The sequence below is a fragment of the Lathyrus oleraceus genome, chromosome 5 (assembly GCF_024323335.1).
Source record: "Lathyrus oleraceus cultivar Zhongwan6 chromosome 5, CAAS_Psat_ZW6_1.0, whole genome shotgun sequence".
Lineage (NCBI taxonomy): Eukaryota > Viridiplantae > Streptophyta > Magnoliopsida > Fabales > Fabaceae > Lathyrus > Lathyrus oleraceus.
In genome coordinates, this window is record NC_066583.1 from 558,936,782 (window position 1) to 558,954,876 (window position 18,095).

Below are 18,095 nucleotides of genomic sequence, written 5' to 3' on the forward strand. Positions count from 1 at the left end.
CTGTCACTGGACTACTCAGGAATACTCTGTAACCGAAGAAAATATGAAGCTACATCACATTGAGAGGTATCTTGGAAGCCTGCAAGCTATACCAAACTTGGTGAGAACTACAAAAAGGCCAAACACTTGTCATCATGTGAGCTTTTCAGGTATTTCTTTGTCTCTCTGGGTTTGCATAAGAGATGTTGAAATTTCATAACACACATGTACACACTGAGGCATTTGTTTTTTATTTTTACCCTGATCCTTTCCAGCCAACCCGCCATTATTACCCTTCGTTCACCCAATTCGATTCATATTTCCTTTTGTTTGTTGTTTAACCATTGTAAATAACCGTAAGCCAAAACACTACCACACCTTGCTTAGATAAGTGTTGTTTACCCCAAATCTGTGTAAAATCCTAAGTTTGGGGTTTCATCAAATTTTTGGGACACCGATGAAAAGTAGATAAGTGCAGAAAAATGAGAAAAGTACGAAACTTCAAAAGAAAAAAAGAGAAATGAAAAATTCTGAGAAGTATCATGAAGCATTTATCTAGAATATTTGAGGTTGGCAAAAGGCATGCTCAAAAGAGCAATAAAAAGAAGAAAAAATAAGAGCCAATGAATCCCAACAAGAACGGTGCCCAAAAGAAAACCCTCCTCATTAAAAGATTGAACACATTTACGAGGGTAGCAACATGGACTCTGAGCCTGAACCCCTAGTACTTCCCTTTTTGTTTTGTTAAGTTTCCCCACCTTGCACCTTAGCCCCACTACAACCCAAAAAACCCTCAAATAGTGTGTGTTGTATGTTTTTGTTATGAAGGTATCTATGATTCAAACCTAAGAGTTGACTTTGCATGCTCTGCTTTTTTAATTGCGAACACTTTGATCCCGAGAGATTTGGTAAGAGTGTGAAAAGCTACAGGCCAAAAGATGCGTCAACGTGAAAGTGTAGCGGAAGTCGGAAGTCGGGAAAGAGTAAAACAGTGAATGAAAAGTGAACAGGGAATCGCAAAAGATCACAGTAGTATTGTGGATGTAGAATTTGGGGGTGACCGTCCTGATGTCTCGAGCATCACTTGAGGACAAGCAATGAGATAAGTTTGGGGTTGTGATCAGTCTCTAATTCTACTTGTTTTTTGACACTCATTCGGCATAATTTCACAAAGTCGATAACACATTAGTCTACCTGTTTTGTCGTTCTGTTTAGTAAATTAGATGTTTTGCATTGTTATTTCAATTTGTTCATTATATGTGGTTTGCATCATTATACCCCATTTTATGTCTCTTTATGGTAGTTTCACTGGTTTCAGGTGTAAGCAAGAATACCGAAGGGATCGCCAAGGGAATCATACATTCTAGGCCTGTCGGAATAGGAAATTGGATAACACAGTAGCCCTGACACGGCCACCCATGTTGCTCAACACGACCCGTGTCAGGAGAGGAGAGCCAGGGCACTAAAATAGGGAGCTGACACGGGTGCGCGTGTCAGCTGACACGACCCGTGTCATCCTGCCTAGAAGGGGCGTGTTAAGCCATGGGTGCCAGACAGCCAACACGGCCTGTCGTGTTGCCTGACACGACCAACATTGGCTTGGACACCTCATTTTCCAGTTTTTGCTGTATTTTGGCACGACTGATCCCGGAGGGCATTTTGGACTTTTGCTACATCAAATTAGTGATCAGGAACTATTTAGGGGATTTTTGAATACGGAGAAGGGAATTTTTTTACAATTACAGATTAGAGACGATAAAGATTGAAACGGTCAAAAGCGCGCGAAGAACGAAGATCCTTCAAGAGCGGATGCGATTGAAGATCAACGGAATTCCCATACTTTTGTAATGTCTAATTTTTATTCTGTATCTTATTTGAATAATATGAGAGGCTAAATCCCCCAATGCCAGGGGGTATCCCTGAAATGACCGTGTAATGACTCTGAATTGATAATTTCCTTAATATATGATGTTTGTTGTTAATTTCACTGTGCAATGTTCGTACTGCTTTCTTTATCAGAAAAATTAAGATTGTTGTATGGTTAGCAATTAGCGGGATTGAAATTGTTAAGGTTTTAATATAATGAAACCATAGTAGATATCACCTAGGACTAGGGATACCCTATGGTTACCGATTTATTCTTGTTAATTTGTAATTGCTTGGTTTCATCATAATCTCCTAAGGACTTAGAGATTAGATTGAATAATCAAAGGTTTCCCTCTGAGGGCTTAGGGGGAAACAATTTTAAGATCCGATAATTGAAACATTTTTGCATTATTAAGGAGATATACACTCAAGGGTCATTACAGGAGATATTCATACACCATCCTTTGCATATTATTATAAACTGTGAAAATATTTATTCTGTTTTACTTTATCTTACAGTGACTTTTTACAAAACCCCAACTATTTGTTTTGTTCAATTGAGTAACAATTTACACTTATATTGCTGCGCAATCCTCGAGATCGATCTTAGGGAACATCGCTATTATTACTACATTGGCAAAATAGTCAGGGGATCATAAAAATCAGGTCAATGCATAAAAATGCACAATGAAATATCTGATGCTATGTTTATGCATGTATATGCACGAGTATGTATATGATTATGCTGACAAATGAGCACAAAGGATATAAACATGAAGATCCAATCATTACAACTAGATGCTCAGCTAATCCCAATAAGATGGGAACACCAACTAGAGAACCTGCTAGGGATGAAAATAAATCATCGATGATATAAATCTTATCTTCAAATATTCAATTTCCTGAAGATAGTACACAATCATGTACTCAAGGAAGGATGGGGATATCACAATCCAAATTCAACGCTCAACTCTGGTTGGGGAAAGATATGGAGAACATGCATCCGACCAAAAATTGTTAAAGACTCAGCGCTTAGAGGAAATAAAGAATATATAAAGAATATATATATATATATATATATATATATATATATATATATATATATATATATATATATATATATATATATATATATATATATATATATATATATATATATATATATATATATATATATATATATATATATATATATATATATATATATATATATATATATCAGTAGTAATCATGGGGATTAAAACAAATCCAACTTCAAAACTCGACTCTTAGGAGAGGAGGAATAACTGCTAGGGGATAAGCAATGATTAAAAAAGATCTTGCTTAAAGCTCAAATTCTCTGGGAGAGGAGAAAATACAGCATGGGAATCCGCATGAGACGAAAACACTGCTGAGGATATCAACCAACATGTCGAGGATAAGAGAGATATGTTGAGGATCCACATCTCAAACCGATATATATATATATATAAATATATATATATATATATATATATATATATATATATATATATATATATATATATATATATATATATATATATATTTCATAGCAACAAGTCAGCGCTGCGGGGGATTTTAGGTCAATACCATATCAAATTGGAGAAAACCCTACAGGGGACGACTACATCAATACTACTCAGAATCAAATATTGTCTGAATGGGGAGATATTTCACCAGAAGAGGAAACTCCACAGGGAATCCACGTCACAACAAGAGGCAAAACTCTGAGTGGGGAACCGGTGAGAAGACAAACTCCAACTGGATATTCCATCAATCAAGATCAACTCTATGGGGACTTCACTGGGGATTAAAATCCGTTAGGACAAATCATGCGTGGGGATTATCTCTAACAAAGAAATAAATGTCGCACGGGGATGCGAAATACAAACGGATTCCGCAAAAGGAAAACAATCAGTCATAAGACTCTTCTTAGGGATTCACAAATAAAGTAATTCTAAGGTACGAAAAATCAACCAGACCTGTAGGAACTCACTAAGGGAGAAACAATGCCACATCTACGTAACAACCAAATAAAGGTGTTGGGGCTCTGAAAACCAAATAAAGGTGTTACTGGAGATTTGGGGTTCAATCACAAAATATGCAAACCGAGGATGAAAATCCATAAAGGCTCTCAGTTGGAGAAAGATGATGAACTATAAGGAGAACAACACATCGACTCTACTAGGGATAAACAACAAACTGTTTGGGGGAGCGAACACCGCTAAACATTGCTTGGGGGAAGGCAACAATGCTTCACATGTCAAGACTTACATTTCTCAGATTGCTGTTGACATTCTGTTTTCGAATTCAGCATTCTTAAAGTAAATGCCTTATTATTTCAGAAAAAGGTTATTCATTGATTTATTTATTTCAAAATTATCATCATAAAAATGCAATTTTATTAAACAGAAACAAATAAGAATATCAATCAATTGGATAAAGGATCAACTTTATTTAATAGAATGGTAGTCCGTAAATGGCAGGACTCCATGGATCTTTACAAAGTTTGAAAATGGTAATATACATGGAAAATGGCTACATTGAATACAATGACCACTACTCTCCCAACCGACTTTGAAATCCAATTGTGATTTGTCCTCGGTTGAGAATGATGAATCAGAACCAAATGACTGGAAATGTTGTTTCAATGATCAAGTCTAACCAGATACAGTTACTTGCCATAATCCCTAATTTTTGCCTAGATTGCCCCAAGATGGGGTACTCAATCTACCGTGATGATTTTTCTGTTTTATGTCTCTAATTTTTGCTTGGACCATCCTTTCGGGTTTTCAATCCACCTAAGCGCTCATTTTTGCCTAAGCCTCCCTTTCGGGTTTTCAACTTAGCGAACTGTTTTTTTTTTCTTTTTTAGGCGAAGTATTTCTTGACTGCAGCGACATTCACAGGACGAGTGAACTCTTCACCATCCATAGTTGTAAGAATCAATGCACTTCTGATCAGTCACTATTTACATTGAGTTTTCATTACTGATCCGACTCGAAACAGAGGCTTTTGACACATTGTGCAAACATTTATGATACATTTCAAGTTAGTTTTACTTCCGTCATTTTATTTAAGCATTTTTAATCATTGTTATGTTTTACTTTTATTTTCGTGATTTTATGCGTGGGATAGCTGTGTTTTTGTCCGACAGATCCAGGTAGAAGAACCATAGACTTCAGAACGAGACAGTGTGAGATTCCGGCAAGCAAAAGAGCAGAAAACCCCGATACAGGAGGCCTAACTCGGCCACCTGTGTCACTTGACACGGGCCGTGTCAGGCAAGGAAGGACATGAGAAGAAAAACAGTAGCCTGACACGGCCACCCGTGTCAGGCAGCATACTCCACCCGTGTCAGGCAGGCGAATTTTTTGAATTTTTTTTGAAAAATTTGAATTTTCGTGGGACCCACCCACTTAATCCACCATTAACCATACCTTTTCCCCATTAACCTTATCATTATCAAATTTTCATCCTACACCTCATTATTCTCCCTCATCATTCTTCATCTCTTTCTCTCACACTCTTTCAAATTCCATTAAAACTCATAAACCTCACCACACAAAACCTTCCATAACCCCCATTTCCACTCACTTATCGCCAAAACACCCTTCACGAATATTACTCCACTCGTCGTCCCGGTCCTAACCACGGTTTCGGAATTTCCTAACTCAAAAGTTCAAATAATTTCTGTTATTTGCAGGTCCAAAATTCCCCCGCGGAGAATCCTCACCGGAAAGCAACAACATGCGGAAATGGAAAAGTCACGGAAGCGCCCAAGTCGGAATCCAAATCCACACAACATTGTGTTTGACAATCCGGAACAAGAACAAAGATACCAAATTCACCGGAAGCGCAAACTCACGCCGACAAGGTATATGTGTGAGCATACTCTGAACGCTCTGGGGATGAAGATGGAGGTATACCGGATGTTCCATGTTTTGGAAATGCTAGAGTTCATGAGTTTGGAAGAGCCAACATACGAGCGCATTAGTCTCGAATTCCTCATCACGTTGGAATTCCAACTGGAAAAATGGTGGATTGACACGACCAGGTATTATTTCGGCACCTTACGTTTCCGGTTATTTAATAATTATCATGAGCTGTCTGTTGAGGAGTTAGCTGCAATACTCCGACTCCCTCTGAACGGACCAGGAGCGGTCCCAGACGGGTTCTCACCCAAGGATTTATGGATTGCCATCACCGGGAGGACGGATTACTCCTCCAAAGGTGCGAAAGCCTCGGGCATCCAGAATCCACGTTTCAGGTACACTCAAAAGGGTTTAGCCTATACCCTGTTTGGAAGAGGCGATAACACAGGGGTAGCTACTCAGAGAGAGCTCTTCTTTATGTACTTGATGGCTCAAAACAAAGCCATCAATGTAGCTGCCTTTGCAGCAGACTATCTGGGCAGAGTCGGCCGAGCAAACTTCGGAGGCATATCCGTAGGGGGAATGATCACCCAAATCGCTGAGCATTTCGGGTATCAAGCTGTTTTACTCGAGGACACGCCAATTGCAGGTAACACAAAAATTGTCATGTTTGCTCTAATTTCACAAGGTATGATTGTTGTTGCCCCTACTTACTATTTCGTACTTATCCATAAGACGTTTATCATCGCTCTTCCGGATCCGGACAGAGTTGTTATTACTGACCGTGCTAATTGGTTGTATGTGAGCGTCGACCCTGATGCGGATGAAGGCCACGAAACTGACCATTTTACTGCAGGTGAGCAATTTATGGATGACCAGGTGGAAGGAACGGAAGTAGAAGAAGAAGATCCTCAAGCACCGCCTGAGTAGTTTGTCCCACCGCATCAGGAACCCACCCAACAGGCGGCGGGTTCATCATCTTGGACAATTGACCAATGGAGCTGGGTACAAGCCGAGATAGGTGACTTGAGAACGGAACAACAACTGCAAGGCATCGAGCAAGCCCGTCAGGGAGCGATGTTGGATGAGATGAGCAGCATGATTCGACAGTTGATGTTGCATTTCCCGCAACCACCTCCTCAGTAGGACCCTGTGAGTGCCCTCCTTCGCTCTTGTTCACAAACATTATGGACAATGTTGAGTTCAAGTGTGGGGGAGATTTTATGTCTTTTATTAGTATTTTATTCTTAGTATTTGGTTGTTGTGTTATTTTACTTTTGTGCATTCTAGATTTGATTTTTCTGTTGAAGGTACATTATGCTGCGAGTGTGTCAAGTCTGTGTTGACAGGTTGGAAATAGTGATGATCACGATTGAGAGTGGATGAAAGGATCACGCCACTCACCATGGCTTGTTGTGAAGGATCTCCCCAGGAAGTGACATTGCTGAAAGTAAAGATCGGACGCAACTTATACAGCTTAACCGACACGAGTATCCTGTACATTCCGAAGTAAGGAAGAAATCGCACCAAATTAATGAGTATTGTGGATCCTGTCAAAGCTGAACCAAACAAAGTGAGTCATAAAAAGCCAAACACATTGATCATCATGAGCACCATTCAGGTTTGCCTTTATCACTCTGAATTTGCGTAGACTCTCTGGGACTGTCACTGCATGATACACACACTAAGGCACATTGTTTGAAATTAACCTCGAGCCTTTCTAGCTATCCCAAATAATTATATCCCTCGTTAACCCCATTTGAGCCTATATCCTCTTTTTTTTGTTTAAACCCCATAAATGTACCCGTTGGCTAAAACACTTCCTCACCCTATTTAGAGTCATGATAATACATTCGAAACTGTGTTGAAAAGCTAAGTTTGGGGTAAAAACCCCAAAAGCTCTCAAAGCCCAAGAAAGTGCAAAAGAAAAAGAAAAAATGATGAATCGAGAGAAAGAAAGAAAAATAAAAAGAGAAAAATGATAACTCGAAGATTCAAAAAGAAGCACGGAAAAGGGCATTCAGTGAAGAAAAAAAATAAGAAGAGAAAACTGAGGAAATAAAAGAAACAAACACAGGATGTAACATCGACTATGAACCAAAAGTCACTTATTTTCCTTTTTTTAATCCATACCCTAACCCAAGCCAAGCTACAACCCGAAAGACCTCAAAAGTGTGTGTGTTGTGTGTAGGTGATAGGGAAAGAGAGACTATTCAAACTTGTGAGTGATATTGCATACTTTGAATTATGAGTGTAAACAGCTTACCCCGAGAGAATTGGTGAGAATGTAATATAAGCTGACAGGTGAAATGGTGCTTTAAAGTGGAAGTGCGAAGAAAGACTTACAAAGAAAGGCAGGACTTGTGAAAGGAAAAGGGAAGACGTTAGCAAATGATCTCAGCAGTGGTGGAAAACATGAAGAATTCTGGGGAGTGACAATGTGTCTAAAAAATTACTTGGGACAAGCAATGAGCTAAGTTTGGGGTTGTGATCAGTCACCATTTACATTGAGTTTTCATTATTGATACGACTCGAAATAGAGGCTTTTGACACACTGTGCAAGCATTTATGATACATTTCAAGTTAGTTTTACTTCCGTCATTTTATTTAAGCATTTTTAATCATTGTTATGTTTTACTTTTATTTTCGAGATTTTATGTGTGGGATAGCTTTGTTTTTGTCCGACAGATCCAGGTAGAAGAACCAGAGACTTCAGAACGACACATTGCGAGATTCCGGCAAGCAAAGGAGCAGAAAACCCCGGTACAGGAGGCCTGACACGGCCACCCGTGTCACCTGACACGGACCGTGTCAGGCAAGGGAGGACATGAGAAGAAAAACAGTAGCCTGACACGGCCACCCGTGTCAGCTGACACGGGTCATGTCAGGCAGCATCCTCAACCGTGTCACCCCCTGCTAGGGGCGTGTTAGCCAGAACAATAGGCTGACACGGCCACCCGTGTCAGCCCAAGCCCAAAAATCCAGTTTTTCTCGGGCTTTTTGTTCGTCGGGCTTTTTAGAGATATATTTGGACCTATCCAACTGCTGTTGGGAATTTTCACTATAAAAGAAGTTCTTCTGCCAAAGGAAAAATCATCTTGGAATACGGCAAAACACAATATTATGAAGCAATCAAGGATTATAGAGATCAAGGCATTCAGAGAGCTGAAGGTATTCATGAGCGGGAGCGATTGAAGATCAAAGTCATCTGATTACTTGTAATGTGTAATTTTTATCTTGAATTTGTTTTAAACAATATGAGTAGTTAAACCCCCCAATGCTAGGGGGTGTCCCTGATTTAGAATTGTAATGAATTTGAGTTTACATTTGCGTTTATAATATTGTTTTTACGGTAATCTTTTGATGTGTTTATTGTTTTCTCTTTCGGACCAATCGAGATTGATTTGTGGTTATCAATTAGGCTGGACCGCCATTGATAAGGTTTTCATAAGGTTACTCTACAGTAGATGTCACCTAGGACTAAGGATACCCTGTATGAACTAGAGTATTCTTGATATTATACAACTTAACTTCACCCTAATTGGCTATGGACATATGAATTAGGGTAGATTGATTAAAAGTTTTCTCACCAAGGACTTGGGAGAAAATACCCTTGAGAACTGGTAGTAATTGATATTTGTTGATGCAATAGTGACTCAGAGTTGTTACAGGGATAAATCATACACCTTCCCTGACATTGTTCCTTTTTCTTTATAAACCCTTATTTTCATCCTTCTTTACCTTTACTTTTATTATTATATTTTTACACTTAAAAACCAAATTAATACTTTTTGTTTAATTGAATGATAACTTAAATTCAATATTAACTTGCAGTCCTTGAGATCGACATTCGGGGAATTTCCCCATTATTACTATAAAAGGCAAAATAGTACACTTGCTATTTTCCCGATCAACTTCCTAAGAAGGATCTCATGACAACATATGGGCCTTCATAATTAGGAGTCCATTTTCCCCTAGAATCAGGTTTTAAAGATAAGATCTTCTTGAGCACGAGGTCACCTTCTCGGAACACACGAGGTTTGACCATCCTATCAAAATCTTTCTTCATTCTCTGCTGATATAACTGACCATGACACATGGTAGTCAATCTCTTTTCTTTAATTAAATTGAGATGATCAAACCTGGTCTGACACCATTCAGCTTTAGTCAACTTGGCTTCCATCAACATACACATTGATGGGATCTTAACCTCCACGGGGAGCATAACTTCCATACCATAAACAAGAGAGAAAAGGGGGTTCCCCTGTCGAAGTGAGGACAGATGTACGGTACCCATGCAAAGCAAATGGTAGAATCTCATTCCAATCTTTGTATGTCACAACCATCCTTTGGATAATCTTCTTAATATTCTTATTTGAAGCTTCAACAACCCCATTCATCCTGGGTCTGTAGGGAGAATAATTATGATGTGTTATTTTGAAGTCTTTGCATAGCTCTTTCATCATATTGTTATTCAAGTTAGATCCATTATCAGTAATGATCTTACTTGGTACACCATATCGACATATGATCTGATTCTTGATAAACCTCACCACAACTTGCTTGGTCATATTAGCATACGATGCTGCTTCAAGCCACTTCGTGAAGTAGTCAATAGCCACTTAAATGAAACAATGTCCATTTGATGCTTTGGGCTCTATCATGCCAATCATATTAATTCCTGATATAGAGAAAGGCCATGGAGAGGAAATGACATTCAAAGGTGTTAGAGGAACATGAATCTTATCTGCATAGATTTGACACTTGTGGCATTTCTTCACGTATTTGCAATAGTCAGATTCCATTGTCAGCCAATAGTAACATGCTCTCAACATCTTCTTTGCCATAGCATGTCCATTGGAATGAGTACCAAAAGGAACCTTCATGGATTTCAATCATCAATATGTCTGCTTTGTGTCTATCCATGCATCTGAGCAAAACCATATCAAAATTTCTCTTGTAAAGCACATCACCATTCAAGTAGAAGTTGCCATCTAGTCTTCTCAAAGTCTTCTTGTCTTTCAAAGATGCCTCAAGCGGATAAATTTGACTTTGGAAGAAACACTTAATATCATGGTACCATGGCTTATCATCTTCGATCTCTTCAATAGCAAATACATGAGTTGCCTATCAAGGCGCATTACAGTCAGCTTAGGAACTTCATTCCAAAAATTCCCAACAATCATGGAAGCTAAGGTTGCAAGAGCATCTGCCACCCGATTTTCATCTCGAGGGATATGATGAAACTCAACCTTTGTAACGAAATTTAATATCCTCCTCGCATAATCTTTATATGGTATCAAACCGTGTTGATTTGTCTCCCATTCACTTTGAATCTGGTTAACAACCAAAGTTTAATATCCATAGAAGTCGAGATATTTGGTTCTAAGATCAATGGCTTCTTCGAGCCCCATAATGCAAGCTTCGTACTCATCCATATTATTCGTACATTTAAAGGTTAATCAAGCTGTAAATGGGAAATGAGTGCCTTGAGGAGTAATAATTACATCCCCAATGCCATTACCATATGAATTAACAGCTCCATCAAATACCATGCCACAACAGGAAGCAGGTTCTAGCCCTTCTTCAAGCAACAATTCATCACAGTATTTCTTCTTCAAATACAATATCTCTTCAACATGGAAATCAAATTGTATTAACTGATAATCATCAATAGGTTGGTGAGCCAAATGGTCAGCTAGGACATTATCTTTAATTGCTTTCTGAGCTCGGTATTCAATATCGTACTCAGACAATAACATCTGCCAACGGGAAATCCTCCCAGTTAAAGCAGGCTTCTCAAATATGTACTTGATTGGATCCATCTTGGATATCAGCCAAGTAGTATAATTCAACATATACTGGCACAAACGCTTAGTAGCCCAAGCCAAAGCACGACATGTGTTCTCAAGAATAGAATACTGAGACTCATAATCGGTGAACTTCTTACTGAGGTAGTAAATAGCGTATTCTTTCTTACCAAACTCATCTTGATGACCAAGAACATAACCCATACTCTCTTCAAGAACAATCAAATACATGATCAATGGTCTTCCTTCAACACACGGAGACAAAATCGGAGGCTCAAGCAGATATTCTTTAATAATGTCAAAAGCTTTCTAGCAATCCCTAATTCAATCACAAGACTGGTCTTTCTGAAGGAAATTGAATATAGGCACACATGTGGAAGTCATATGTGATATAAATCTTGAAATATAGTTCAAGCGACCGAGAAAACCTCTGACTTGCTTCTCAGATTTGGGTGCATGCATTTCTTGTATTGCTTTGACCTTGGTAGGATCAACTTCAATACCCTTCTCACGGACAATAAAACCCAACAACTAACCAGAATGGACACCAAATATACACTTATTTGGATTCAAGCGGAGTTTTTACTTCCTCAAACGCTGGAATAACTTCAATAAGTGGTCAACATGCTAATCTTCAGACCTTGATTTGGAAATCATATCATCAGCGTAGACCTCAATCTCTTTATGCATCATATTATGGAAAAGAGTGGTCATGGATCTTTGGCATGTTGCACCAGCATTCTTCAAACAGAAAGGCATCACTCAGTAACAAAATGTTCCCCAAGGCGTAATGAATGTGGTTTTCTCCATATCTTCGGGTGCCATTTTTATCTGATTATAACCGGAAAATCCATATCTTCCTTGATCTTCACTGCCATGTTAGGATGAATTCTTCTTAACTTTTGGTTGACTGACGGGCATCCTGGCTTCAACAACAATCTATGCTCCATAAGATCAGTATCAAGACCTAACATGTATTGATAAGACTAAGCAAACACATCAGAGTACTCTCGGAGAAGCTCAAACAGCCCCTTCTTAACCTCGGGATAAAGTTGTGACCCAATCTTGACCTCCTTGATCTCATCTTCGGAACCCAAGTTGACCAATTCAATTTTTTCTTCAAAAGGATGAATGGATATTTCCTCATGCTCAAGAAAACAGGATAACTCATCAGAAACGTCTTCATCATCATTCTCTTCCTCATCTTCGAACACGGGGAGATCAAAGTTCGGAGAGGAAGTATGGTCATTATTTTCAATGGGTTTGAGAAGCAACCTGCATAATGATTTGATATTTTGATTTTTATAAATATGAAGTGAAACAAATATTATGAAGATATGGGAAAAATTATTATCTATTTATGTTTTTTGTGATTACCATTTTCAGAAAAAAGCAAAAAGTAAAAATAACATAAATGTGGATGAATAAAATTGCATTTTATTGATGATAATTGAAAATGCCTGACAATGTTTTCACTTCTTCCTTAGGCGCAGGAGAAGGATTTTCCTTTAAACAATAAGGTATATTAATTTGAACGATGAATTATAATAGGGACATCAACGACAATCCAATTGTTGCAAATTTGTCCATGCGTTACAAAGTTGGCATCGCCTTCTTCTCCATCTCCATCTTCATGAACGATTGCAGCTGAGTGTTGTTCTTCCTTATGGATGAACTCTCCACTACGGGAAATCTGTTGTGTAGCCTTGACTTTCTTCTTGAGCGGCCCTTGCTCGAATCCCAAACCATCCCGATTCTTGTTCTCAACCACTTCCACGACACGACCCCAATTGTCTGTGTTACCAGCCTGAACAAATTCTTGCGTATCTTTCAAAGAAGACATGGATGCCCTAGTATTCAGGATCACATTAGCCACAGACAAAGCTTGGAACAGAGTTCCAACAGCTTTCTCGACTTCAACATACATGAAATATGATAAGTGGATCACCAACAGTGCCTTCTCACCTCCAACAATAACAAGCTTCCCATTCTTGACAAATTTGAGCTTTTGGTGTAGAGGTGACGTGACAACACCTGCTTCATGCATCCATGGCCTATCCACTATAGGCCGGGTGGATATCCATTATCTGGAAAGTAATTTGGAAATCTCTCGGACCAATCGTAATTAGGAGGTCAACTTCTCCAATGACGGTTTTGCGAGAACCGTCAAACGACTTCACAATCACACCACTATATCTCATGGGTGCTCCTTGATAAGATAGCCTAACCAAGGTAGACTTGGGTAGAACGTTCAAAGATGAACCAGTGTCTACCAAGACGTTGGACAAGGCATCTTCCTTACATTTCATAGATATGTGGAGAGCCAGATTATGATTCCTACCTTCTTTTGGAAGCTCCTCATCACAAAAACTCAGTTTGTTGCATGCAGTAATGTTAACAGCGATGTGATCAAATTGATCAACCGTAACATCATGCTCAATGTAGGCTTGCTCGAGTACTTTTTAGAAAGCCTCACAATGTGCTTCAAAATTTATTAACAGAGATAAAACAAAAATCTTGGAGGGAGTTTGGAGTAGCTTTTCTACGACGTTTAACTCGCTCTTCTTTATCAGACGGAGTACTTCATCATTATCATCCTTAATCTTCAAACTGCTGGACTCACCATACTAATAGATTAGAGTGTTAACAGGATCAATGAAAGGAACAACCACTTCGAATTTCTTTCCAACTACGTCATTCTCGACAGCCTTCGGGAATACCAGACTGAACACTCGACCGCTTCGGGTCACCTTGACAACGTCAGTAATTCTTACTACTGAAGTAGCTTCGGGAATAGGAAACTCTTGCCCATCTTTGATCATAGTAGCATCATACTTGTAAGGAAAACTTTAGTAGATTCGTACGGGGCTGGGCCCGCCAACCATATCACTAACGGCGATACTGATCTATTGTTTCTCTTACTGATATCATACTGAATCACCCTTCCTTCAAGAGTTTTGAAAACTGGAACAATCACATTCACGTCATCATCCGAATTTCTAGTTTGGTGGATGTGAATCATACCTTCATCAATTAACCTTTGAACATCCCTCTTCACAATCACGTACCCACGTGAATTGACACTACAAATGATACAACCGTCATGATCATGCTCGCATTCACTAATATGACACAAAATCTTATGAAGCTCTACCAAGGATCTTCGAATATATCGGACATCATAAACTCTGTACTCACCGGGACAACCGTCCACCATATTTATAGAGGAGTTACCATGAGCAGGTAACAGATTGACTTTAACATTCAGCGCACAGTCCTCAAAGGACACCATCCCACTTCTTACCAATTATTAGACCTTGTATTTCAATGGATAACAGTTCTCGATATCATGGCTTGGTGCCCCTTGATGATAGACACAATGTTGATCAGGCTTATACCACCACGACAGAGGTTCAGGCATATGCGAAGGACTTTTTGACAGAACCAAATTTTTGACAATAAGAGACGGATATAATTCGGCATAGGACATCGGAATAGGGTCAAACATGACCTTCTTCCTCTCATAGTTGTTATGCTGATTATTGTTGTGATTGTTGTTATGATGATTTTTGTTATGATGATTGTTGTTGTGAGTACTTTATTGTTGTTGTTGTTGAGGTTGGACTGGTGCTGATTGAACGACATAATTATTGGAAAATATTAGAATAACAGAAGACACTTGATGATGTTGTTGAAGAGATTTGGAAATCTTCTTCACATAAGGCTTCCTTCGCCTCTCCAGAATCACTGAATTAGTTTCTCCATCCTTCTTTTTCGAGAAACTACTCCCATACTTCTTATCGTTTGACGCTTCTTCTCTACACAATCTGCCCTCACGGACACCTTCCTCTAGATGCATCCCCATGTTCACCATCAGAGTGAAATCATTGGGAGCGCTAGCAATCATACATTCATAGTAAAATGAACTCAAAATCTTGAGAAAGATCTTTATCATTTCTTTTTCTTCCCACGGAGGACTGATTGGAGCGACAAGCTCTCTCCATCTCTGCACATATTCTTTAAATGTCTCCTTGTCTCTCTGAGACATAGACCAAAGTCGGTCACTGTCGTACCCTAAAATTCTCCCTCCCCTTTTCCATATTTCATCTAATCTATGACTTAAGATTCATATGCATCATGCATTCATGACCACATCATCATGTTGTTTCACAAATAAGTTTGGTTAGGATTCCACCCATCCAGTTTTTGATCCTGCGTGTTGATGGTCAGCTAAATCTATTCATCAATGGCCTTGCAAGCATGATATTTAGGATGACACCTTCTTGCTTAGGTTAACTTTTGATCAACCAGTTGACCAAAATCAACCAATCAAATTATAATTTTTCTAAATCCAACTTGCCTTGCTAATATACCATTTCCATTTCATTCTTTAGATTTCAGTGATTATGTTTTTTCATCGGCTTTGTTCCATCCCTATCAACCAAGTCATGAGGAACTAAGTCTAAAAGCTTCCATTCCTCATGCTCATGTTCATGTGTAATTTTCGTGCTTTCACATTCTGTTGATGTTTCAAGTTTAATCTTTTGGAACTAGTCAATTAACTTCACCAAACCATTTCACTATTTCAAAATCTTTCCATTTGACTCTTCAAAAGTTAACATTTCCAAATCCATTTTAAGTTAACATTTGCTAAATCAAGCATTTAAATTTATTAACTTTTATTGGTACCCATTAACTTGCAACTAACCAATTCCCCATATTCCTCGACACTGAATGTTACTTTAAACATGGTTGTTAGTATGATATGTCTAATTTCCCATTGTGTTTGCTTGGTTCATTTGTCTAAACTAAGTGCTTCGTTGTGCTCTTTTTATTGGCTAGTTTCACCTTTATAAATTTATTTCCTTCTGATCCGATGACCTCATGGAGTTTGGAGATTTTGTTTCATTCTGAAGAGCATGCGAAAATTGGTTGACAACTGCTCGAAAACATATTATAGTCCAATTTGACGAGCCCAATGAACTTTTCCCAAGCCGCCTTAGTTTTCCTTTTTGTGCTTAGGTGTGGTGTGTGTTTGGATATTGGAGTGAAGAGGGTCTAGTTCAGCCCCATGTCTTTCTGCCAATCTAATATATTATTGATTCTATCAATTTTATGATAGTTTGGATGTCTACTAGCAATTAAAGGATGCCATTCTGCAAGACATGAGCAGATTCTCTATGCTACTTCGGCAAAGATATCTCCAAGGATCTAGAATGTGGGGCCACAGACTGATAGAATATCATCCGGCGGTCATCAAGATGCTACATGTTTTGTATGCGAAATGGCTATCGTTTGGATGCAAAGACAGCTGAAGCAGAATCATCCAACTAACTTAACCACCCTTCAACAGAAAACTTAACAGGAATTCACCAACTTATTAACGACTTTTTTTAACCGCATCAATTGATTACTAACAGAAGTTGCAAAGCATCCTAAAGACCTTTCTTATTCGTTCCTAATTATTTTAAGTTAACTAAAGCAAGCTAACAATCCAACATCAAAATCTATATAGAACCACTAAATTCGAACAAACTAACACGATCATGAGCTTTTGGTACTAATCAGAATCCAATTTGTAGTACCTGCAATAGGAGGTCAGTCGCAATTCCAAGGTCGCGTTTCCACTTGATTGTGAAACAAACCGTCACCTGCAATAGTCAGTCATAATCTTAATTAGCAATGGACATTAAGTTAATGTTTGGAACTAACCATAGATTAAAACTCAGGCTAAAAACTAATTTAAAATTAATATCAAATTCACACCAAATTCACATTCATCTTAATTTCATTAGAATAACTAACATAACTGAATTAACAATTAACATTTCCGTTTCAGTTCCATTTATAACCTTCCTAACTGAATCTAAAAGCTACTAACTGCTTTTATTTTTTAACTAACTCTAAATTGCAATAGGACAAAGATGAATTTAAGATGAATTTGAGAATAGGATTGGATTGCTATAAGTACTCAACTCACCATTCTGTAGAAAAAAGTTCTTCGTTTCACCCTGAAATTTAGTGACTTCACTTTTCAATCTTCCTCTCCACTCTTCAATTTTTTCTCTTACGACATCAGTTTCTTCACTGTTCTATCCTGTTGTCGTACCCTAAAATTTGTCCTCCATTTTGCTTTTTCATCTGACCCATAACCTGAGACCCACCTAACCTCGTTCATGTCTCATGCATATTCGTCATCGTTCATTCATGGTTAACATTGACTAACAAACATTCAAGGTTTCAGGATAACAAAGCAGGTTTGGATTGGAAATTTTGGTATTGCTCATCCTGTGGGTTGCAACCTTAATTCTTGGACTTGAGGAATCTTATTGCTCGGCCTCCGTGCACGAATTGGGCTTCTAAACCCTAATTGTGGGCCCATGGTTTGAGAATATTGTTGGTGGAGCTTTGTGCTTTGTGCTTTGTTTGAAACTCTAATTAGGGATGTTCAAGTGCCTAACGTGGTTGACTTTGGGAATTGGAATTCACCTAAACCCTAATCTCATGTGATCTTAGAGTGTCGCACTCAGCATCCTGTACTTGATCCATCCATTTTATCCCCTTG